Source organism: Schistocerca cancellata, chromosome 3 (assembly GCF_023864275.1).
Source record: "Schistocerca cancellata isolate TAMUIC-IGC-003103 chromosome 3, iqSchCanc2.1, whole genome shotgun sequence".
Classification (NCBI taxonomy): Eukaryota; Metazoa; Arthropoda; class Insecta; order Orthoptera; family Acrididae; genus Schistocerca; species Schistocerca cancellata.
This window is the reverse complement of record NC_064628.1, coordinates 63612114-63618463: the sequence shown is the minus strand read 5'-3', so window position 1 is coordinate 63618463 and position 6350 is coordinate 63612114. Positions and strand designations below refer to the sequence as shown.

The window sequence follows — 6350 nt, the reverse complement described above, 5'->3', positions numbered from 1 at the left end:
TTCTTATTGGTAACGCCACGTAGCGCTCTGTATGAAAATCACTGGCTGTGCTGTGTGCAGTCTGTGGCTGGTTTGCATTGTTGTTGGCTATTGTAGTGTTGGGCAGTTGGCTATGAACAGCGCGTAGCGTTGCGCAGTTGGAGGTGAGCCGCCAGCAGTGGTGGATGTGGGGAAGTGAGATGGCGGATTTTTGAGAATGGATAATCTGGAGGTGTGTCCATCAGAAACAGTACATTTGTAATAATGGATGTCATGAACTGCTATATATATTATGACTATTAAGGTAAATACATTGTTCGTTCTCTATTAAAATCTTTCATTTGCTGACTATGCCTATCAGTAGTTAGTGCCTTCCGTAGTTTGAATCTTTTATTTAGCTGGCAGTAGTGGCGCTCGCTGTATTGCAGTAGTTCGAGTAACGAAGATTTTTGTGAGGTAAGTGATTTGTGAAACGTATAGGTTAATTTAGTCAGGGCCATTCTCTTGTAGGGATTACTGAAAGTCAGATTGCGTTGCGCTAAAAAAATATTGTGTCAGTTTAAGCACAGTCATGTATAATTTTTCTAAGGGGACGTTTCACAGAATATTAACCCTAAATATGACAGTCCTCATATCACAAACTTCACTAATCAATTCATTATGCAGCTCTCATTGAATGGCAAGGAGCAATAGGGTAGCGGTAGGATTACTACTATAGACCGCGAGGAGCATCGTAAACTGTAACGTTTCCCGATGCTTGAGAGGTTTACGTATGCAGAAAGTGATTTAAATAAATTAACTGCTGGCGCACAATTGACAGAGCAAAGCGTGCCTGACCTCGTCAGCAGCTTCAGTTCTTCGCACACTTGGGTCAGGAGCACCTGGTGGCGTGGGAGTGAGGCGGCGGTGCCGCTAGAATGGGAAAACGCCACCGACCATGCGAACCGCTTGCTAGTATAACCGAAGCCAGCCAGGGTCGCTGCATCCGGCGGAAGTCGGTCGCGAATTGCCCGCCGCCGTGCCCGTGGCCGCTCGCTCACTTAGGCAAGTGGGGAGCTGAAACTTCCTGGCAGATTAAAACTGTGTGCCGGGCCGAGACTCGAACTCGGGACCTTTGCCTTTCGAGGGCAAGTGCTCTACCAACTGAGCTACCCAAGCACGACTCACGTCCCGTCCTCACAGCCTTACTTCTGCCGGTACCTCGTCTCCCGTGAGGACGGCGCGTGAGTCGTGCTTGGGTAGCTCAGTTGGTAGAGCACTTGCCCGCGAAAGGCAAAGGTCCCGAGTTCGAGTCTTGGTCCGGCACACAGTTTTAATCTGCCAGGAAGTTTCATATCAGCGCACACTCCGCTGCAGAGTGAAAATCTCATTCAGTGAGGAGCTGTTCCTTTCGGGGGTTGTTCATACTTTTATTATAGTTACCTCAACTAACACTGGGGCAGGGACTGACAGTTGACCCTCGACACAAACAAACGTGACATACTGCGCATAAATAGACTGAAAGATTCGTTATTCTACGACTAGACGACTGCCGATCTCTGGAAGCAGTGATATCCATTAAATATCTGGCAGTATGCGTACGGAACGATTTAAAGTGAAACGATCACATAAAACTAATCGTAGATAACGTAGACACTGATTGGGATTCACTAGAAGAATCTTCAGGAAGAGTAGTCCACCCACGAGGGAGGAAGTTTACAATAAAATTCTGTACCGATCTAGAATATTTCTCGAGAAGCAGGAGTTGATAGAAAAAATAAGATCCAAAGAAGAGTAGCGCTTTTCGTCACAGGTTCACGTATATCTCGCAAAAAGCCCGAGAAGATTAAAATTACGAGGGTTGGGACTTAAACAGTGGCCACTATTTATTTACGGATGTACAAAAGAGATACGTCTTTCAAAGCTTTACTTACCTTCAAAGTAGTCACCAGCATTGTGTATAAAGCGTTGCCAGCGATGTCGAAGTCGTAGGATACTCTTAGCAGTGCCAGTTGTGTTGACAGTTCGAGCGGCGCGGTCTATTACCCGACGAATTTGTAGCAGTTCTGAAGGGAATGCCTTGAAGTTACCTTCAGTTTTGAAATCAAGTTGAACTCACGAGGGCTTAAGTCAGGGGAGTGCAGTAGGTGGTTTAGCACTTAGCAGCCCCTTCAGTCAAACAAGTCAGTAACAGCTTGCACTGTACGTCCTTGAACATTGTTCTGCAAAATGATGGTCAGGTCCTGCAGAAAGTGTCATCACTTCTGTGTCTATGCTGTTCATTTTTGGAACATAGCCTGCGACCAGCTTAGAGACAGAAGTGATGACACTTTCTGCAGGACGACCATCAGGGTGTATTACTGTTGTTAGTGTTTAGTGTTGTTACCAGGCCTGGAGGGGTGTATGAAAGCGTGAATACCGTCAGATGCTGAGTGGTCACCGTGAAGGACGCGGAGACGCCACATATGTGAGGCATCATTATCACCACCTGGTAGAGTTTGAAAGGGGCCTCAATGTGGGTCCCATTTGACCGGCTGGTCGAATAGCGCAACGTCCAGACTTGTGGGCGGACGTTGACTGCATGGGAACGTCAGGGCAGGCGTACTCGTCGTCAAGGGTCTGATCGACCTTATCTGATCACCACAGGGGAGAATCACTGCACTCGTGTTGGCCACCAAGCATCTCGTAGCCTCTTTACATCTACGCATGCCATTCCACAACAAGTATCGGACTCCCCGAACATTATGTGACACTGAACAGCTCCATCCGGTATAGGGAATTACCATCCTACTCGTAGGCTACCGTCAGTGCCACATCACGGACGGTTGCGTTTGCGGTGGTGCCATTAAGGGGCTCCGGAACGCCCTATACTTGCAATGTTAAAATAACGCTTATAAATTACATCTTTCCTCACAAAGTATTTGAGGTAGGAAGTTGAACTTTTTACAGATTATTTATTGGAATATGGGCTACAACTTAACACAGGGATTTTACAAAATTTTAGTTCAGTTATTAAAGTTTTTTTTTTCAATTGTAATGAAAATTCACAACATTTTTTTGCAGTTTTTTATTTATATATTCAAAAATGTAGTTTCTTGGAAAAAGGCTGTGTTAAATTATGCAGAAGGTACTGTGTAACATTTACTGTTAGTTTGAAACAAATATGTTTGGAAGATCCTTAGAAAACATGTAATTAGTATGAGAAAATAAAAGTTTTGGGAATCGAGCGACAAAGATTGGATTAACTTTTTAGTGCATTCCAGGTCCATAGGATGGATTATCTTCATCCTCTGCAAACTCCTCCTCCAGCTTCCTCTTGTTCCTCCTCCTGTTTACTCTTGCTTGTATTTCTAGACTCTTACAGCCCTGTCTGCAGCCCGAAGGCGTTCCTTGTCTAAAGCAAGCATCGCTCGTACCATGTTAGAACCTATCTTCATTCCCATATTTCTAAATACCTTGCACCTTACAATGTTGCCATCATTTTACTCATTATTATACTTCAACAAAACAGAGACTCAAGAAATAGAATTAATTACGAATATTTAATTACGAATATTTTCGAGATAACGACAGAGTAAATAAACATGAAACAATCGACAATCACACCAGCGATATATATTGAACCATCACAGGTTAGCCACAACACATACTTTATCTCACATCACTAGAATGTACCTGATGAACACGGACGTTAATAATAACACCATTTCACAGCAGGTAACAGCGCCACAGTGGGTCACGCCCATGTAGAACACACTTCAAAAAAATTTAAAAATAGTTGTAGTCTTTGGAATTGAATAAATTATATATCTATTAAAAGGTAATAGTCTGCAGATTCAGAAAACGCAAAAAAGTAAAAATTGAACTTTTCATGATTTTGAGCCTTTCCGGAGCCCCTTAACAAGAGGCGTGGGATGTTGATGAGTGGGGTCGCACAGTGTTCAGCGATGAATCGCTGTCCTGCGCTACCCGTATGCTCATCATCGGCGAGTATGTCGCTACCTCGAGAGAGGTCACATTCTTCCAACGTTTTCGAGGACACACTATTGATATTCCTGGCCTGGGGAGCCATCGGGAGCGGTTTCGGGTGACAGCTGGCAGTGTCTGAAGGAATCCTGCCGGCGCAACGGTACGTCACGGAGATCTGTGTCATCATGAGTTACCTCTCCTGCGATAGTATCTTGGAGGCATTTCTCAAGAGGCCAATGCTCGTCAACACGTGGCAGTTGTCTCTATGCAATAACATCACATGTCCTCTTATAAAGATGCTACATTCTTCTTGGTCGTTATTTAAAATTACTTAACTTTTTCCTGGAGTTAATTTTGATGAAAGAACATAAATTGGCAACTTCTCATTATTTATTGACAACAGAACTGCATTCTCGACACGTTTAAGCAAAGCACTTCACAGACCTCACTGATCTCTTTGACAAACTGGCCTCACAGGTTGACTCTAAAACAGTCTCTCAAGCAGACTCAGCAACAACTGACCCACAGTCTCGCTGTATCGCTTTATATATGAATTTTAACAGTCATTTCCAAAATATTACATTATTAATTTTGTACAATTTCATTGTTACAATTAAAATTTACCATATGTAGAGAAACTGAAGTTACAGCCGAATAAGGAGAAAATTACAATATTAATTGTCGTAATTTTTATAGTATCATCACTAGTTCCAAATATGAAAATCGATCTGAACTTTAATTACAATAACGTCTCTTGTATTACTATGGTTATGTAATTAATTACACTTCGGTTTTGGATACTAATATTTAAAAGTGCTACAGAACTCATGCTTTATCCAATTACATACGTAAAGTGCTCAAACGAGACTTCAAATTATAGAAATCGGAAAACTGTGCAATGTAAACAAGCAAAAAAGTGTTTATAAAGAATACCAATTACAGAACAGGACATAAAAATAGATAACAAATGGAAATACATCACTTGCTAATAACTTTCAAGCCGTTTCTCAAGATAATGAGGTTCTTTGTGTTAACGCGTTACTCGATTGTAATTTTGGTAATTACATGCCAACACTTGCAGAGCATTTTCATTTTTTTCCGCCAAATATTTATACCTTCAATTTCTTTATTATACATTCAATCCATCATTTGTACTTAATTTGTAATGACAGCAGTCTCTTGATAATGATGACAATATACGTTCCTCCAAAAACATTCTACAAGTCTTCACAAAATATTCAGCCTTCTAGCAAATTGAGTCAAATGACACTTGCATGTGTATATCTATAACGTCCTAGGAAGCACCAAATCGTCCGACAACCACCCAGATCCATACAAAAAGGGTGGTATCAGACATTTCCTATGACTTTTGGGGAAGGCCGTTTCATTATACTCTCACTCTGTTAAGTTTCATTTCGTTTCTCCTCCCATTCTGGGTCCTTTTTTTGTCAAGCGGTGTATAATTTACAAAGAGGTGATTTTCTCTCCGATATTCTCCGCGTCTCTCGTTTATTTGAAAAACGAAAACACAGTTTTCTGTCCACATTTATCGGTATGTGTTGTAACCTCCCCGCAAAATTTTTTATGTCAGTAACCTCCCAGCAAGAATATGAAAGTCAATGTTAAGTGAAATGTTGTCTTCCAACAAAACTGCATAATAAAAATGAGCCAAGCGTAACCTCGTTGCAAAAATTAAAGAATAATAATGGCCCAAATGTAAACTCCCCACAAACATTAACGAATGAACATTGCTCATAAAATAATGTTAATTAAATAATGAATCATGAACTGAATGTAACATCTGAACAGCAATAATTAAACCTGATAAATTTTATAGGCACAGCAGCGCTGACCTACGGCCCTGTGAAATAATCAAACCTGATAAATTCTTACCTCAGTAAAACTGTATGTCTATCTGCTCTTATTTTTGGCACAGCTTCGTGCAATGCTGGCGTATATTTAATTCTGATTCTTGGAGGAAACGCATAGGAAATATTCTTTGAATTGAAATGAATCTTTTTCTTCAAAAAGGGTGGAAAAATTCTTTAAATTGAAATGATTACTTTTCTTTAAAAGATTTACTTTATAAAAAATTATTATTGCGCATCTCATGAACAAATTAATTACAATTAACAGATGTTGTTGGCTGAGCGCAATGCTGCTTCATTACCTTCTATAACAAAATACCTCGTCCTGAATCGTGACCAGAGATGGAGGGGGAGCACGCCGCCGACCCATGTCGACGTCCGCTCAGTACCACCGTCCACTCGCTACAACTACTGCCGACAGAGTGCAACTGCTCTTGCCGACTCACAACACGCTACTAGCACTGACTGAGTGCAACTAACAACTGAACTCTCGCGCGGCAAGCGCAGACTAGCAACGATAAATAACTCTCTGGTCAGAGATTCTGTCATGCCTCG

The 6350-nt window shown here is 41.5% G+C and overlaps 1 non-coding gene across 1 annotated transcript; it reads right to left on the bottom strand.

Moving 5' to 3' along the window:
- Window positions 1–1063: 1063 nt before the first annotated feature.
- On the bottom strand, window positions 1064–1138 carry Trnas-cga (transfer RNA serine (anticodon CGA)). Its single transcript has one exon. It is a non-coding gene; the product is annotated as a tRNA-Ser (tRNA).
- Window positions 1139–6350: the final 5212 nt, after the last annotated feature.